The sequence below is a fragment of the Sminthopsis crassicaudata genome, chromosome 4 (genome assembly GCF_048593235.1).
Source record: "Sminthopsis crassicaudata isolate SCR6 chromosome 4, ASM4859323v1, whole genome shotgun sequence".
Lineage (NCBI taxonomy): Eukaryota > Metazoa > Chordata > Mammalia > Dasyuromorphia > Dasyuridae > Sminthopsis > Sminthopsis crassicaudata.
The window spans coordinates 404,855,136-404,874,276 of NC_133620.1; the positions used below are offsets into that span (position 1 = coordinate 404,855,136).

Sequence of the window (19,141 nt, forward strand, 5' to 3'; positions counted from 1 at the left end):
TTAATTCACTATGAATAAATTTGTTGTATACATTATTGTAATAAATCTTTTCACATTTCTCTAAATTTCTCACTCTTTGTTTCTAATGGAACAATGTTCCATTGTATTTATATAATACAATTTGTTCTTCTATAGCCCAAAATCAATTGAGGACCTCTCACCTCTGTTCAGTTTTTTACTACCACAAAAATACTGCTTTGAATACCTTAGTTTATACAGATAATTCTATCTTTGATCTTATTAGGGTATGTCCAACAATGAGATCATTGAGTCAAAAGATATAATTAATTTAGTGACCTTTCTCACAAGGTCACTGTGAGAATTCCAAATTCCAAATTATTTTCCAGGATAGTTAGAATAATCCACAGTTCCAACAATAGACTAATATATTTGTCAAAAAGCTATAACTCTTCTAACAATGGCTATTTCTGTTTTTTTATTATCTTTAACAATGAATATGAGATAAAATCTCAGAATTATTTTAATTTGAATTTTTCTTAATAGTGATTTAGAACATGCTATATTATGGTTATTAATATTTCATACTTCTTCTTTTGCAAACTTTCTCATATCCTTTGACTTTTTATCTACTGGGAAATAGGTAGTGTGCAAATTCCCTATATATCTCAAATAACAGACTAAAATACTTTATGCAAAAATTTCCCCCCATTCAATCTACTTGCATTGATTTTATTTATGTAAAAGCTTTATATTTTATATAATCAAAAATGTTTCTTGTGTCTAGTGGTCTCTAACTCTTGTTTATTTACATATTCTTATCCTATAGAAATGAATTGTCTGTTCTCTGATTTTTTTAATGATTATGATTTAATGAAGATCCTTCTAATATGATTTTTAATGATTAAATTGTCTTTCATGTTAAATTATTCATTTGGAGCTTATTTTGTTATTGGTATGTAATACCTAGAAAGTTTTCAGTACATTACATCAAATTAATGCTAGTTCTTTTTTATTTATATGTATAAAACACATAGATACATTTGTATATATGTGTGTATGTATGTGTGTGTGTATACACATATAGACATAATATCTTATTAAAGAAAGTAATGTCTACGATAAAGATTTTTTTCAGGTTTTTCGAAAAGATAGTACCATATTTTTCTAAGAGTTTTTTTTTTGACTAGTAACATAATAATGAAAGTTTACTTATTTTTATTTTCCTGATATTGACCCATTCTTATATCTGTAGTATAAATGCAAGTTGGTGATGCTCAGGTATTTATATTAACATTATCTAGTGAAATTGAGTCTATAAGTTTTCTACTCTAATTTATATTTCCCAAATTTGGGAATTAAATCTATATTTATCTCATAAGAAGAATTTGGTGAATTTTCTTTAGAAGACAAAAACTAATGTTTAAGTTTCTGAAAAACATCCAGTCATTTTCCTTCTCTGACCATAATTTCTCTCAATTATCAAATGAGGAGTTTTAACTAGTTGATCTCTAAAATCACTTGCAATTCTAAAATCTCTGATCTAATCTTTACATAGATAGAAATATAACTAATTCCTATTTAATTTGAATTAAGAAACTACTTGTGATCAACATTAAGAAAAACGCCAAGGTTGTGTTTTTTTTTTTTTTTTTTTAATTTTAAAATTTCTATTTATTCAGGCTTAAAAAAAAAAAAAAAGGTTTCCATAAGCTAAGTCTGAATGATATATATTTTATTTAATACTAATAAGCCCATGGAGTAAATATAATTTAGTAATGGAAAGGATGGTTTCACAGGCCAAATTAATGAATAATAATTTTACCAGAAGTATGACAAATGATTCTCTATAAATGCTATAAAATTTTATGTAAAGTCTACTAAATATTAGGTGTTTTATGCAATTAAAGTATAATTTATAAAAAAGAAAGATTTTTACAAAATGTCTGGACTATTTCAGAAATAAGCCAACACATAATTACTATCAAGTTCATACATTAGCATTTGAAGCTGATGTCTAGAATGATGTTATATATTATTTATATAGTCTGGAATTGTAAAGTAAAATTATTATTTAATTAGCTACTTCCAAGCCAAAATTAATGGTTGTTTGGAAATGAGGCTCATTACATGATTCCATAAATGCACACTGTAATGAGGTACATTACTGCAGCTGTATAAACATATTTACTAGACACACATTCTTTTACCACAGGTGAACATTTTCCAGTATAGGCATTAACACTACATGCATCCTTAATCAAACCCATTTTGAAAAGTAAGAAAAAGGACAAAATTTTCTTATATTTCTAACAGAACATTTTCAACTTTATAAAAATGCTTTCTGAAAATAAAATTTGTCAAATTGGCCATTTTCCTTTAAGTTTATTTTTTTAATGTCTACATGTTTTAAAAAAAGATAATATTAAGATATTTGATTAGCATTTCTCATCAAACATATAACTCGCTTAGCATGTTTCTAGAATCTCTAAATCTATATCCAGAAAAATCTAAGAAATGTACTACTTTTTAAAAATGTGGTCATTATAATTGTTCAGTCTTTACTCATGTCCAATTCTTCATGGCTCTATTTGAGGTTTTCTTGGCAAAGATATTGGAGAGCTTTGCTATTTCCTTCTCCAGCTCATTTTACAAGCGAGGAAACTGAGGCAAACAAATTTGAGTAACTTGCCCATGATCAAACAGTTAGTGGGAGAACTCAGAAAGATGAGTCCAGGTCTGGCACTTTATCCAATTAATCACCTAATTGGACTAATGGAACCATGCCTATATCAAGTAAAAGCAGAGTTCCTATATGATCCAAAATGTTCTCTTTTCCTGAGATAGCATGAGCTATGAAATAAAAATAAATTTTTACCAAATTAACATTCTGGAAATATCCTGATAACTAAAAATATCAAATGCTATTGAACATGCCAGCACATAACCAAAAGGTTTTTTATTATTATTATTATTATTATTTTGCTAGTGATCTATTAAGAAGGTAAGTGGTGAAAGACCAAAGGAGCAATTCAAAACAATAATCTGGGAAGTTAACAAATATATCTTCTATCCAGAAAATAAGGCTGCTGGTTAATTGGGAGGTGTGAGGGGGTTTAAAAAAAAAAAAAAAAAAACAGAAGGGAGGAGGAAAAAGGAGATTTTTTTTCTATGAGTCTACATTCTGACACAGAAGGGAAAACTTTAATCCTTTCTGTTTTTTCAAGGGATTTCTAAAAGTAATGCAAATAAGAGCATTTTTCTTCTTTTGTTTAGCACTTATACCCCCACCTTTTCTGATTAGGAAAATGAAATCAGCAGACTACTTTTCTTCTACACAAAAGGATTCTGAGGCATTTGAGTAAACATCTACTGTCACAGTTCTTACAGAAGGTTTTATTTGATATCAGCATTGCTGACATCCTAATGAAGGCTGAAATATACAAGGAAAAAGAAAACTGTATTTGAGCATAAATTTAATATTTATTCACCAAACTGTCTTCTTTTAAGGGACTGCTCAAACACAGCCCTTCCAATCCAAAAGAGTCAGTCTTTTTTGCTTAGCTGTTAGCAAACAAGAACTTGAAAATTTCTCCTGTATTCAGATAAATCAATGACATGAGCTGCTAACCTTTGGTACCTTTAGAAGGGGATGTCAAATTTCTCTAGGACTCTCTGATTTCATATAGTTTATAGATAAATCTCAAACCACTACCTTTCTAAACAGGGCTTTCTAAAAAACAGAGACTAGAACAAGTATTTAAACAATACAAACTCCTAAAATCAATGTACAATGTTTCTTTTTTTGCTCATCCAACAGAAAAGGAAATGCATGCACAATGGAAAGATTTATTACACTAATTGAATTCAAGCCCAACCTACAATGATTTATTAAGTGCCTATGAAGTTCAAGGTACTGCATTTAACCTTGGCAATACAAAAACAAAAGAATTTTAAACAGTCCCTGCCAGCAAGAGACTTATAAGCATTAAACTTGGGGTGGTAGAGTATAACATTAAAAAAAACTAAAATTTCTGGAAAAAAAAAATGAATGAGTGCCAGTCTTAGAGTTAGGAAAAATTTGAATCCCATTTCAGACACAGTTATCAGCTGCCAAGGGACAATGACTCTCTTAAGTTCAGTTTCCTCATTGGCAAAATGAAATAAGTGCTTAGCTCATAAGGTTAATATGAAGATCAAATGAGATAATATATGTAAAGTGTTTACTAATGATGATTTAGAGAGGTGGGAGTCTGATTTAGAATGGCAGAGGCCTGCTCTATTATGGTGAGGGTTTAATATAGAATGCAGAGAGTCTGGCCTAATGCTAAAGGTCTGATTTAGAATGATGGCTCTGTTAGTGGTAAGAAGTTGGATTTGAGAGGTATTGTGAACAAGATATAGGAGCAAGTTTTGACAATTGACTGGATGTATAGAGTGAAGGCCAGTGAAGAGCTGAGATTAATCTCTTTTGAGCCTCAAATAACTCTTTTGCATTTATCTATTAAGACCAATTTCTCATCATCAATAAAAATCATAGATTCTATAGATTCTTTGAATATTTGCAGACTGCAAATGAGAAAATCAAGTCTCAGGGAGATTAGTGAAATCATTTGCCCCAGATTATACAGCTTTCAAATGGCAAGTTATTAAACTTAGATAATTAGAATTAAAGGGGACTTTCCAATCCCCTCATTTTAAAAACAAAAGAAACTGGATTTTTTAAAATAAAGAAATAAAGAAACTTTACTCTATAAATAAAATTTTTGTAACTTTCTCAAGGTTCAAATGTTCTTATCTTTCCATTTTACTGGAAGAAGTCTTCACATGGAAGTCAATTTCCTATCTCAAAGATAGGTTTGAAACCCACTGGTTACCCTAATCCTGGTTTAGCCCATCAGCCCAGATGGTTTACTGGATTATGGCCACCATGCTACAGCTTCTTGGAGCCACAAGTGAGTGTTGAATGCCAGGTAGACACCAAAGGTGGATAATTAGTCCTGAAAAGCCTTCACACTAGAGATACTAGCTCTCCTTGAACACCTCACATACCCCCAGGGGGAAAGGGCACTTAAGGGGAGGCAGGAAAGGTTTTGCAAAGGAGATAGTGTGACTGAGTTGTCTTAAAGAAAGCTAAGAAGGCTTACTCTTTCTTTCATCCTTACTCTTTCTCCCTACTGGTTCTCTCCCTGCTGCCAGTTTGTTCTAAAAAACAAATAAACAAAAAATTCCATATCACTCCAACCTCAAATAAAAATCTTCTCTTAGTGCTACCATCCCTGCTAGCTAAGTTCGTGTATTTCTACTTACCTTTTCTGAGAAAAAATTTGCTTAGGCTCCTTACTTTTCACTCTTCTGAACTCTCTGCAATTTGGATTCCAACTTATTTCAAATGAAAGTGTTCTTTCCAAAGTTATAAATTGTCTCTTAATTTCAAAATCTCAAGGCTTTTTCTTAATCTTCATCCTTGAGCCTTCTGTGCTATTGTTGATCATCTTATCTTACTAGTGAACCGCCTCCTATCTAAAGTTTTGTGACATCACTCTCTTGGTTCTCCTATTATCTGTCCAACCACCCAACATTGAACATTTCCAACTAGTTGTCCTATGAATCACTCAGATTCAACATATCCATAACCAAATTCATAATCTTTCACTATCTCCATAACATCCCTCTTCTACAATTTCCTACAACTGTGAAAGATATTCCCATCCTCTCAGTAACCAGATTCATCTTTTCTGGATCCTTTCTCTTATTTACCCCATGCATTCAGTCAATTGCCATATATTATTGTTTCTACCTTCACAATATTATATATACACACATATATATATATATATAAACACTCAATATTTTCATGTGTCAATATATATACTCATATAGCTACAACCTATTTCAAACCTTTATTACCCTTAATCTGAATTAATATAAAAGTCTTCTAATTGGTCTCCTTGACTTTGTCACTGCACAGCTACCACAGTGATTTTTCTAAAGCATGTGTTGAACCATATTATGCTCACCATCATCACTAAATATCTCATCTACTCAGTGGCTCTCTATAACTTCAAAGATCAAATATAAAATGTTATTTGGCATTTAAAGCCTTTCCCAAACTGGACCCTTCCTTCCTTTCTAGTCTTCTTAAACTTTTCTTCCCCCTACATACACAATTCAGGTAGATTGGCCTAAAACTGTTCTTCCCGTGTGATATTCCATTTTCCAATTTCAAGGCTTTGCACTGACTGGCCCCATGCCTGGAATTCTCCTCTCTCCTGTGCCTCTTGATAGTCAGGCTTTATTCAAGATTCAGTTCAAACTCCACCTTCTGTAGAAGGCTCTTACCAGTCTAGCCAGCCATTTAACTTCTAGGGATCTCAAAGCAGAGTGAATTCAGAGCTGGGCCAGGATACAGGATACAAATCCAATCTCAAATACTAAATAGCTATGTGATTCTCAGCAAATCAGTTGGTCACTGTTTGTTTCTGTTTCCTCAACTATAAAAATAGGGCTCATAGTAGCACCTACCTTACAGGGTTGTTATCAGGATTGAATGAGATAATATTTGTAAAATGCTCAAAACAATGTCTGACAAATAATAGGTTTGTTCACTTCCCTTTTCCCTTCTAGTTTGTGGTTCCTCAAGGAAATTTTCTTTTTTAATTCTCTGTTAATTTAAAAATAATTATCTCTTGTTAAAATGAGCCCCTTGCTTTCAAGAATCCATTTGCAGCTATATATAACTAAGATAAAGGTGGAGACCTTCCATTCCTCAAGCTAATTTCAACTGCTCTTCCAAGAATTACCAAGAGATAATAGCCCCATTTATGCCAATAAGAATGAACCTAACACAGAACTTTGGCTAGATGTCTTTTTTATTAGTAATTTCAGAAAAGATTATAAAATGAGAATACCTTAAAGGTCAATCTCAATATTCTCATTTTCTTTCTCCATATCCCTATGCCTTCTGTGTTCATCTCTCAGTATCTTCTTTTCTGTACGCTCTTGCTTTTGGGTAACTGTGTACCTATCTCCCCAGCTTCTCCCTCTGAACTTCATTCTCCCATTATTTTCCCTTTCACCTTTACTTAGTTTCCTTAATTAGTATAATATAGATAGAACCGAAGGCCACTTTTTATTACTTGTTATATTTTTTGAATAGTTTCTGCTTCTTTGTTCTTAGGCAATATGGTAAAATGGAAAGACAGCCAACCTTGGAGTCAGAAAACCTAAGTCCAAATATTCCTATGACATATACATTCCAGATGTGTGACTTTAGAAAAATGACTTAACTTCTCCCAGACACAGGCAAGTCTCTAAGACTATATAGGTCTTGCAGTTCAAGCAATGATCTATATTAATGTCTCCCAACTCTCCAATAAATAGCCAAATGATATGAACAAATAGTTTTCAAATATATATATAAATTTATAACCATATGAAAGAAAGCTTCAAATCCCCAAGAATAGGGGAAATGCAAAGCAACTGTGCAGTTTTTTACTTCACACCAGCAAATTGGCAAATATGATAAAAATTGGAGAAAATCAGTATTGACAGGATTATGTAAAGACATACTAATGCATTGTTGGTGAATCTGTGACCTTTCTAGAAAGAAATTTGTATAATTATCCTTGAAAGAAATTTGGAGTAATGCAAATAATAAGTAGCTAAAATATTCTTAAAGTTAGACCTAGAAATTCTACCACTAGGCATAAACCCTGGGACACTGACAAAAAGGATGGCTTTACATATTCTAAATATTCATTAAAATGTTTTTTATAATAGCAAAGAACTGGAAAAAATTGCCCATATATTGGAAAAAAAAAAAAAAAAAGAAGGCAGCAAAGAAGTATGGAAAGATCTGTGTGAACTAATGCAAAACAAAGTAAATAGAACTAGGAAAACAATAGATGCAATAACAAAGATGTAAATGTTAAGAACCACCACAAAACAAAAAGGATTCATGAGAAATTATAAAGAACAAACTTTGCCCCAAAGAAGGTGAATGGGATAAACTGAGTAAAGACCTTTCATAAGAATATGCCCTTGACCTATGCTCTAATTGTAACTTGAGACTTTGTAATAACAAGTTGAGCTATAGCTAAAAGCTGCAGGTTTTCTATTATCTAGGTGACCAAACATTTCCCTCCTATTTCCCACACACATACACACTCTTAATTAGCATTTTAGCATTTAAATGCTTAATGGGTAAAGAATTTATTATTTACAAGTATTCTTTGGTTTCTGGGGTAGATTTCCATGTTTAGGTGTAAGCTTGAACTCCCCCAGACAATGGAAGAAAACATTGGGGGGATGGGGGAGGCTTCTGGTTAGGGTCCATATAACCTTGTGTTTTGTATTTTGCAGTTTGCACTCCTCTACTGACACCTTGTCTGTTGAGAGTTGCTCTTTCTTACAAGACCATAATAATTTTTTTTTTTTTGCTTTCTACCTTGAGAAACTCTAATTTTATTTTGGGTTGGGGTCATAACTGTCCCCCATAGTTCTGGGGGCTCATTTGGGATATTTCCTATTCATGAGAGATCTCTCCTGTACCAAATCCTTGGGCAGGTGCCCCCTGGAGACTTCTCTGGGAGTCCTTAGACTTAGAATTCCTACTCCCAATCAAGTAAATTCCTGGAAGAGAGACACTGGGAGAAAGCAAAAATGAAAAGTGAACTAGTAAACATGGAGAATTAATTTGGGCCAGGAGATAAATAAGCTGAAAAAATCATTCAGGTAAGTTGTACACTACTCAGGTAGGGCAAGAAACTGGTGAAGAGGGGAGACTCTAAGTGGTTAGATCCATAAAAGGACTTTCCCTTTGCTAAAAACTGGTGAGCCACTTGGGTGACTGAGATTGGGATTGGGAGAATTTAAATAGTTAAGAGTCTGTAAAAAGATCCTATTTCCTTTTAATACTGAAAGACTCTAAGTGGTTCGAGTCAGTAAGGATACTCCTATTTTCCTTTGGTAAGATCAGGTGAGTCTTCCATTAGAGAGGATAAGATATTGTGAAAAGGAACAATCTAGATGGCTCTAAAAATCTATCTAGTATACAGAGAGGATAGCTCTTTAGGAAGAATTGGGTTAAAGTATGAAAATTTATAGGGATTAAACACTGTTGTTTTGTTTGGACAGGTGCCCCACTCTGAGGAACTGTCCATCTCTGGAGAGCTAGGTATAAATTCAAAAGAGCTTTCAATACTGGGCTCCTAAAGCTTCAGGTCCAGAACTCCCCTCCTTGCCTCCACCCCAAGGTGGAGAACTGGAGTTAGATTGATTTAGAAAAATTGTGTGTGTGTGTGTTTTGTCTTATGTGTTTCTCTCAGCTGAATTACAAAGGAAAAGATCTGGCTATTTGGAATCTTAAAATGTTTGTTTAGTACATAATTGTACTTCAGCAAATAGCTTTTAGCTAAAAAGAGGAAGTACTATTTCTGAGATAGGGAAAAGTTTTTAACTGCCACATCAAAAAAAAAAAAAAAAGAAAAGAAACCTGGCAGATGAAATATGTTTAAGCTACTATGTTGCTTGCTAAATTGCATATTGAGCAATGTGCTTTAACATTTTGTCAGCCCAGCTGGATAAGTGGTATAAATTTTGTGAAATTTGGCCCAAAGTTATTTAGATATTACCTATATTCTGAATCTTAAGATCTTGGTTCTCTATCAAAGAAGTAAAAGCAAGAAAATTTGGTGTATAGGAATATATGTAATTGTAAAACAAAGTAAATATGGATTGGTAGATACTGTTAATTCTAATAAAGGAGCATATTTTACTTGTAAAGTTTCATTTAAAAAAAATAATAATGGGGAGGAGCAACTAGTTGGTGCAGAGGATAGACCATCAGCCTTTGAAGTCAGAAGGACCTGAGTTCAAATCTCACCTCAGACCCTCAATACTTCCTAGCTGTGTGACCCTGGGCAAATCACTTAATCTCAATTGCCTCAGCAAAAAATAATAATAACAATAGGGAGGGATTGCTAATTGAGCAGCAATTCTATTCACAGGGCATCTGGAAATGTAGAAAGAATGAATCAGATTCTTAAGAAACACCATTACTAAACTGATGTTAGAGACTTAAATTGGCTTGGACCAAATGTTTGTCTACTGCTTTATTAAAAAATTAGAACTGTTTCCAGAAGTGATCTGGGACTTTCCCCATAGGAGATTGGTTTATTTTATTTGGGAGGAAAAAAGAGAAAAAGTCTCTTTTAAAATAAAGGATAAGTTTTTAAGGAATTATTTATTGATAATGTCCTCTCATCCCTTTCAGCCCTTAGGAAGCAAGGATTGCTGACTCAGACAACACTTTTGGAGTTTGCAATTCCAGGAGATTGGGTGTTTATTAAGTCCTAGAAGAAACAGAGTGGGAAGGACCTTACCAGACATTACAGATGACTGAAACTGAAGTTTGGAGGCTGAGAACACCAGGGTTAAAGGACCTGTTAAGGACAATTTATAATCTCTAAAATTGACTTTGTAATTGGAACGTTTTGGTGGGAGGGAAGATTAATTGTGCTTAGAGGAATTTTAACACTATTGGTATTGTACCAGTTATTTATATTTCCAGAAAAGCTTATAGAGATTCCTCAATTTAAGAAGGTTGAATTAACATTTATTTAGGATGAAGAAATTATTAATATTAATTCTGATAGGAATCTTTAAAGTGAAATTAGATCAGCATATTCTATATTCTATATGAGTTTTAATTGATTGTATTGAGTCATTTTAAAGCTGTTCCCATTGTTTAGGGAGATTCTGAGAACAGTGGTCTATGACTTTGTCCCTTTGAACATAGTTAATATCTGAATATGTTTGAATATAGATTGGTCATTAAGCATCTTAACATGTAATGCTGAATTTAAAACCAGCTGTGAACTTTATAGGATGAATATCTTACTGTTATCAATGTAAGATTATATTCAATACTTATTTAGGATATGTGATCCTTGAGAGCTAAGTTCACCTAAAGCTTTGATTAATGAAACTGGCTATTTGAAATAAAATCTCTTAGGACTATAGCTGCTATCATTTGGAGTTTTGAATTCAGGTATGATTGTCTGATGGATCAAGTCAGTAATCCACCATCTTAAAGGAATATGCCACAAGCTACTCAGAGGAATGTGATTCTGAATTGTTATAAGTAGACATTAGTATCTGTGCAAGAATTAGGAGGACAACTTTGGCCTCTGCTTAAGGTGGGATCCTTTTGACTCAGTTTATCTGTAGTGTTCCTTTGAATAAGAACCCACCTGATTATTCCTGAGTCTGGCTATAAGGTGGAATTGTTATTGCATTCAATTACCTAAATTCAAACTGAGCTAAGGATGCTGTATCCTGTCACGGATATGCTCTCAGGCTGAGGCCTAAAAGACCAGTTTTGATGCTATTATAATCATGTCCCTGCTTTTTTCCTCTTATAGCAAATTTCTATAATCAGGGCAAGTGTTCAGTAGAAGATATGAGCACAATTCAAATATGTAATATCTTGAAGTTTCCTATCTGAAAACATATGGTCATTATGTCCTAAATAAGTAGGTAAATGAGTATTTGGGCTAGTCATCTATCTGTTGCTAGATACATATGTCTGTCTGTTTCTTTTAGCATTTCTGTTGTTGCTGACTTTCCTGATAGACACCTTTATTTGGGAAGGGTTATCTACTCTAATTACTGGGTTCACAAATGGTTGGGGTGACAGATGGACCCAAATGGCAGTTTAGAGTACAGAACCCTAATCTGTAGGGTAAATAGGCACATTAGACACCAGGTCATGGCCGAAATAATTACTAACCAGAAGACAAAGGCACTGGATTTGTTAGCAGACCAGGCCACTCAGACTAGAGAAGCAGTAGTCTAGTATAGACTGGCATTAGACTACTTGTTGGCTGAAGAAGGTAGAATTTGTGGGAAATTAAATTTTTGCTATATGAAAATTGATGATAACAAATCCAGCCTCAGACACTTCACACTTCCTAGCTCTGCAAGTCACTTAACCCCAATTGCCTCAGCAAAAGAAAAAAAAAATTGATGATAATGAACAGGAAGTGAAAGAAAACGCCAAAGACATCAGAAAATTGGCCCATGTCCCATTCCAACCTTGGTCCTCACTGATGTGATTTATGGTGTAGGATTTGTCACCAAATTACGGCAGGCACCAAAAGTATGAATTATGAAGAATTCACAATGGTTATTTTTTTTTTTTTTTGGCAAGGGATAGATTTATTTGGGGAGAATAGGTTACAGACAAAATGAAGGGATAAAATAGACACCAGGAATGGTAAATATGAAATAGAGTTGGGAGAGCATATAAAAGACAAGTTTCTCAGTGGAACTCACAATTAGTAGAAAGGGAGTACCCAATTTTAGCTGGCTGCAAGGAAGAGAAGTGGGGTTGGGAAGCATAGTGGCATTAGGGGAGATATCACATAGCATGGGGGGGGGGAGAGGGAAGAAAAGACACCACAGGGCAGAATGCTTGGTGGGCTGACCCAAAGAAAGGAAGCAGCCATGGGATGGCCCACAAGTAGGTTTTAGAGGAAAATTTAATCTCAGGGTCATCACTGGGATTTCCACAGAGAATGGATCTCGGGATATAATTTGGATTTCTGACTGGATTACCTTTAGAGAATGGATGAAGGAACAAAACTGAAAACAGATTCTTTGGGTCCTACTTATAACTTTAAGTGGAATCATACTATTCCCTGTCTGCCTGATGCAGCGTAACACAAAGGTAGTACAGACACCATTGATCAGAATAGTAAAGATTGAACAACCTGGAGGGGGAGGTCCAGTTAAACTTGGAATATTAAAAGGAAGAGATGGACCCCAGTAGAGAAAAAAAGACAAACCAGGTTCAGAGGCATTAGAGATTAAGAAGAGGATGATTGAGGAAATGTAACAAGAATGGTATAAGAGGTCTTCAAAAGTTAATAAAGAGGAGGAACTAAATGAGGTAAATTGAATGAAGACGTCTCATAAGAATGTGGCCTTGATCTATGCCCTAATTGTGATTTAAGATTTTACAAAAACAAATTGAGTTATAGCTAAAAGCTGCAAGTGTTCCATTATCTTAGATAAACAAACATTTTCCTCCACTCTTCCCACCTCCCCACATACAGACCTCTTAATTTGCATTTAGTGCTTAATGGATAAAGAGTTTGGGCCATCTGCAAAGCAGGACTTTGTTGCTTTATCAAATTAGATCTTATAGCTACAATAGGACATAAAAAAGGGCTTGTGGTCAGGTCCCCAAAATGAACCCTGAAAACAACTGCTCAAAACTCCTGAAGCTTGGGACAGTGCATCCTCCACCCTGGAAACACACAGTCAGAAGATGATATCAGAAAAATAAAAATTGGGCTTAGGCCATGGAAGAGCTCAAAAGGGACTTTGAAAGTCAAGTAAGAGAGATAGAGGAAAAAATGAGAGTGAATACAAAAGGAAATACAAAAAACTAATGAGAAGAATGCCTTAAAATGCAAAATTGGCTATTTGGGAAAAGAAGTACAAAAGCTCACTGGGGAAAATAATTCCTTAGAAAATAGAAGTGAGCAAATGGAAGCTTTATAAGGAATCAAGATACAACAAAGCAAACCCCTCTAAAAAAAATGAAAAATTAGGGGGAAAATGTGAAATATCTCCAAAATATGAAATATTTCCAAAACAACTGACCTGGAAAATATTGGTCTACCTGAAAGTCATGATCAAAAAAAGAACCTAGATGTCATCTTTCAAGAAATTATCAAGGAAAACTGTCCTGATATTCTAGAACAAGAGAGTAAAATAGAAATTGAAAGAATCCACTAATCATCTTCTGAGATTCCAAAATGAAAACTTCCAGGAAATTATAGTCAAATTCCAGAGTTCCCAGGTTAAGGAGAAAATATTGCAACCATCCAGAATGAAACAATTCAAGTATGGTGGAGCCACAGTCAGGATAACACAAGATTTAGCAGTTTCTACATTAAAGAATCAGAGGATTGTGAATATTATATTCTGGAGAGCAGTGTAGCTAGTATTACAACCAAGAATTACCTGCCCAGAAAAAATGAGTATAATCCTTCAGAGGAAAAGGTGGATATTCAATGAAATAGAAAATTTTCAAATATTCATGATGAAAAGAACAGAGTTGAGTGAAAAAACAGATTTTTTAAATTCTGGACTCAGGAGAAGCATAAAGAAGTAATCAAGAAAGTGATATTGACAGGGGTGTGAAACTGTGTTCCCTATAATCTGTAAAATTATCACTCTGAAATTGTGCCCACTTTTGATCTGTAAAGGAAGAGATATCAGGGGCTCCCAGGCTCAGGAGAGTCTAGAAAAAAGGCACATCCTCCCACAGTGAAAAAAGCAGTATCATTCAAGGGCAAATCAACTCCCATTGATCTTTTGGGGAGTCATATTCTTATTCAAGAAACTCTATTTTCATTCAATTGGGAGATCTGGGTCTGACAAGCAGTTCAAACTGCCTCCAGATCTGCTCATAAAATAGGTTTCTGCTCAAAAATAGGTTTTTGCTCACTCATTCTTTGCAGAATGTCCAAAGTAGCATGCTTTGCCTCTTTGGCATAGCTGCCAGGACTCCTGCCCACTGTGAAGACATTCTCTTCTCAGTGCCAGCCTCCTTTTCCCTAATAGGACTTTGCCACTCAGAAGTCAAGTCTTCCCAGCAAAGCTGACTTCTCATCCAACAGTAAACTTCCTTTTGACATTCAATATTTCGGGTTCATGAATTCTTTCACAAAGGATTGTGCCAACCAGAAGGGGATTCTCACACCTCAACTCTTTTCATTGCCACTAACGTCATCAATATCATAAGGAACTTAATTAGGTTTATCTGTTTATAAAGGGAAGATGACACTTGTAACTTATTAGAACTTTATCATTATTATGGCAGTTTGAAAGAATAGAGAGAGAGAGGGTACAGGTGTGAGTTGAATATGAAGGGATAATATCTTTAAAAATAATGAAATTAATGGGGAAGAGAGGAATGCACTGGAGAAAGGAAAAGGAAGAAGTGAAATAGTTTGAAGTATCTGCCATAAAAAAGAGGGAAGAAAAAGTTTTTACAGTAGAGGAGAAGATTAAATTAAATTAAATTAAAATGAAATAAATTAATTTTATAGTGAAACTATATTGAGTATTTTTCTCTACCTCTTTTTAAATAATTATCACAAAACTAAGAATGGAAAAACTGGATTTAATATTACTGGAAAGATGAGATAAATAATGAAAAAGATTAAGATTTAAATAGGTGTCATCTCCAAATCTATGTCTCATCTAATGAAATCCTTTAACACTTAACATGGATTGAAAGTAAAAATCTTTAAAAAAAAAAAAAAAAGAAGAAGAAGAAGAAGAAGCAGCAGAAAGCTGCAGAAATCTTCTAATGATATTAATAAAAGAAGTAAAAATCTAAGATTTTAAAAATAAACAGAATATGTTTTTGAGGAGGTCATAAGCTTTAGTATAGCCCTCTTGAGTTTTTAACACTATCTAATCTTTTAGAATTACCATATTTAATCTAAAACTTCACAGTAAAATCTTAGAAAACAAATAAATATTGGAAGCAATGAAAATATTTCTACTATAGTTTACAATAGATATATAATAACATTTCATTAATTGAGGACTCACCAATCTGACAGTCACATCTATAAGGACACAGGAAAGAACCTGAAAGTAAGGAAAAACCCATGTGAGCAGCCAAACATGTCATAAAGTCTATGTACTAAAGATCAATCATACACTTTACACATTGGACCACCACTCAGGCTTTTGCTCAAAGACCATTTAGTCTTATTTCTCGCTTAAATTTAGCAAGCTTAGTCAAATAATTCCCAAGTCCTCAGCAAATATAAAGCAGGTTGAGAAAAGGGAAGCTCCATCAAGGCCCAAGCCAGATAAAGGAATTAAAATCATAGCTTCTTAAGTCCATTTTCATTGGGACAAATAATTCTACAAATATCAACAGGTCCAAGAGCAACAATTATAATAATATCTTCTCAAAATTACGATATTATTAGTTTTTTTTTTTTTAACATTGAATTTAAATAGGGCATAGTTTAATCTAAGCCATCAAAATGTGTTAAATTATGATCAGTAGAGTGTACAGAAAAATAAATTACATCCTAAGGTCCTGAGTCCATTTATGGGACCTGTTTATGCCGTAGAGCAAAGATTGATTTTCCCCTTTTCATATAAAGTTTTATCATATTTTAACATGTAAAAAGAATTCTTTGTAGTATAAAACATGTACTACTGATAAATGAGATTTGGCTCTGAAGTAATAGTTTACTGACCCTGGTAGAATTTGTTTAAGAATGAAGGAAAGTAGGGAAAATTTCAATGTCAAATTGGAAAATAATTAAAAAAAAAAATATTGGTCCTAAAAGGAAAACCCTTCAGATATCCAAAAACCGTTGCAACTTAGATAACTCATTACTGCAAGAACTAGCTAGCTAAAGTAATGGCATACTTTGATAAAATTGGATTTATCCATATTCCATTTAAGCCATTCTCTTAGTAGTACTTAGAACCCACTTCTTCCCCTTATTTTTCTTATTTCTCTTTTTTGTAACAAAGATTAGCAATTATCTAGTTAGAAATGTAAAGACTACCTGCTCTATCCTGCTTCCAATTCTGGAATTATTTCACTGCTCATTAACACTTCCAACAGGAAATATCATGAAATGCAAGTAATTTAATAAATGACAGACGAAATTAAAACCATTGACTTAATTAAGATTTTGTTTTATCCATTTTTTGTCTCAATTATACGAATACAGATAATCTAAATTGGTTATATATGTAAAGATAACAGAACAACTTTACAATTTCAAAAGAACCCAAAAGAAATCTAAAAAGTAAAATTCTGTTTAGATTTTAAAAGAAATAAACTATCTAGAATTTAGAATATCACTAAATGAACTAGTTTATATGGCAAAGTTTTTAATCTTTACTAAATAATGGAATATAATTACTGGGATTTTAAATAAAAACCTTTGGAGGGTGTTAAAAATCAGAGAATTGCCATTTGCAGAATCTTAGTAATACAAAAGCTCTGTTTAGTCTACAGAACCCAAAACTAAATTTCCAAAAGCTCCTGCCAGATATTCATAGCTTAAAGTAAGACAAAGTACTGACCCTTTGCAAAGAGGGTACAATTTCAAATTTTTATCTTGCTCAGAAGGAGAATACAAGTTTAGAGGGTTTTGTTTATTTGTTTATTTGATGGAAGAGAGGAAAAGGGGATGACTTCATTCTCGGAAAGATGATACCTTCATCTACTTCAGATCATATAGATCAGGTATCCTTATCTATATCATCTGAGAGTATCACGTGGCTCACTGAAGTTTTAAATGAATTGCCCAAGGTCACATAGCCAGGATATAGGAGAAGCAAGATTTAAATGCAGATCTCCAAGGGTCTCCCTAACTCCAAAGCTAGTGTTCTATCTACTTTTTCATCCTTCTTCTCTTGGAGTCTATAACTATAATTAAAGTATATATTTCTTTAGTGTTTTCATACAAAGGGACAAAGTCCAAAGCAATACATTAACTTAGGCAAGTATATTGAAATTGTTTCTTAGGCTATTGAAAAGACAGCTTTTTAAACTTCTATTTAAATTCTTCCTAGTGTCAGATTTTGAAAAGCTTTCCAGTCTGTTCTTTTTTGCCTATTCTCCCCAAGAATCAAGAAGATTAAGTATTCTAATCAAGAGCAGTTTATAAAATTATTTATATATATTTTCAGATGAATATTTAATCTACTTTCATTTTTGTAAATACACACACACGTGTATGTGTGTGTATCTTAAACTGGCCCTAAAAACAATTAAAATATTTTTAGCATAATATTTTTAGCACGTGAGCATGTGCTTATCAATAACAATTTATCTAAAACTTTAATAGTTTCTTCTTCGAGGCACCAAGAAATTATTCTCCAGGTACAATAGAACTATTGTACTACAGAATCATAAGTCTTGTTACATTTTCAATTGAAAAACACCAAACATAAACCTGAATTTATGAACTTAATGGAAAATAAACAGATCTAACCTATTTCCAATCTATGTTCTAAGCACCCAATTAAGCAATGAAGAGACAAAAATGAAATAGTTCTTATTCTCAAGGAGCTTATATTCAAACAAATAAGAGTGTGTACACATACACACACATATACATACATATATAGAAAAAATGAATACAAGGGAAGGGAGGAAATGTGTGGGAAGGAAGGGAGGGAGAGTGTGTGTGTGTATGTGTGTGTGTGTTAAAACATGTGGTAAGCCAGCATGGCTGTGTTACAGAATGCATAGAGGGGTGTCATGTGTAAGAAGACAGGAAAGGTAGAAAGGCATCAGATTATGAAGAAAATTTATATATGATACTTGAGGTAATAGTGAACCACTGGAATTTACTAAGGGGGAAAGGGGGAGGGTGTCATGGTTAGAAATTACATCTTAGAAAATCATTTTGATGGTTGTATGGAGAACAGAGAGAAGAGCCAAAAAGAAGTTATTATGGCAGTTGTATATGTGGGGATATGTGGGGTGAGAATGAGGAGTGAAAGAATATGTTAAAGTTGCAAACCTGGACTATTGAGATAATGGTGATATTTTCAACCCTAATATAGAAGTCTATAAGAGAAGTGAATTTAGAAGAAAAAATTAAGGAGTTATCCTTTGAACATGTTAAATTTGAGATGCCTAAATATATAGATCTACATTATCATCAACCCTAAGGTGATAATTAAATCCATGAAAACTGATGAAGTCACGAAATGAGACAGTAAGGAAAAAGAAGCCTTGAATAAGAAAATTCAAAGCCTTAGAAATATACCCAAAATTTATGATAATGACATGAATCCTTGAAAGAGTGATTAGATGTGAAGGAAGAGAGCCATTAGAGAACAGTGAAATGAAAACTTATAGAGGAATGAGTATTTAGGAGAAGGAGATGGTTAACAACATCAAATGCTGAAGAGATCAAAAAAAGATAAGATTGAGAAGAGAGAATTAAGCCATCACTGGAAAGTAACTCTGGAGAAAGGAGTGTCAATTGAGTAGATGAGATTATAAACTAGATTGCAAAGGGCTGAGATGAGAAAGATAAAAGTGAAGACTTCTAGTGCCTCAGTTTCAAGAACTTTTACCTTTTGAACAGTATGTGGGTCAAAT

The 19,141-nt window shown here is 33.4% G+C and overlaps 1 protein-coding gene across 13 annotated transcripts in view; it reads right to left on the reverse strand.

The window, feature by feature from the left end:
• Positions 1 to 19,141, reverse strand: part of DISP1 (dispatched RND transporter family member 1) — a 243,168-nt gene that overhangs the window by 105,368 nt on the left and 118,659 nt on the right. For 9 of the 13 annotated variants that reach the window (XM_074262670.1, XM_074262665.1, XM_074262657.1 and 6 more), the window contains one exon: positions 15,598 to 15,636. The gene's annotated coding sequence lies outside the window, so the exon portion shown is untranslated. Of the gene's footprint in view, positions 1 to 5,268; positions 7,701 to 15,597; positions 15,638 to 19,141 lie in introns of those variants that run through there. The other 4 variants (XM_074262656.1, XM_074262660.1, XM_074262654.1 and 1 more) reach the window with 2 other exon arrangements.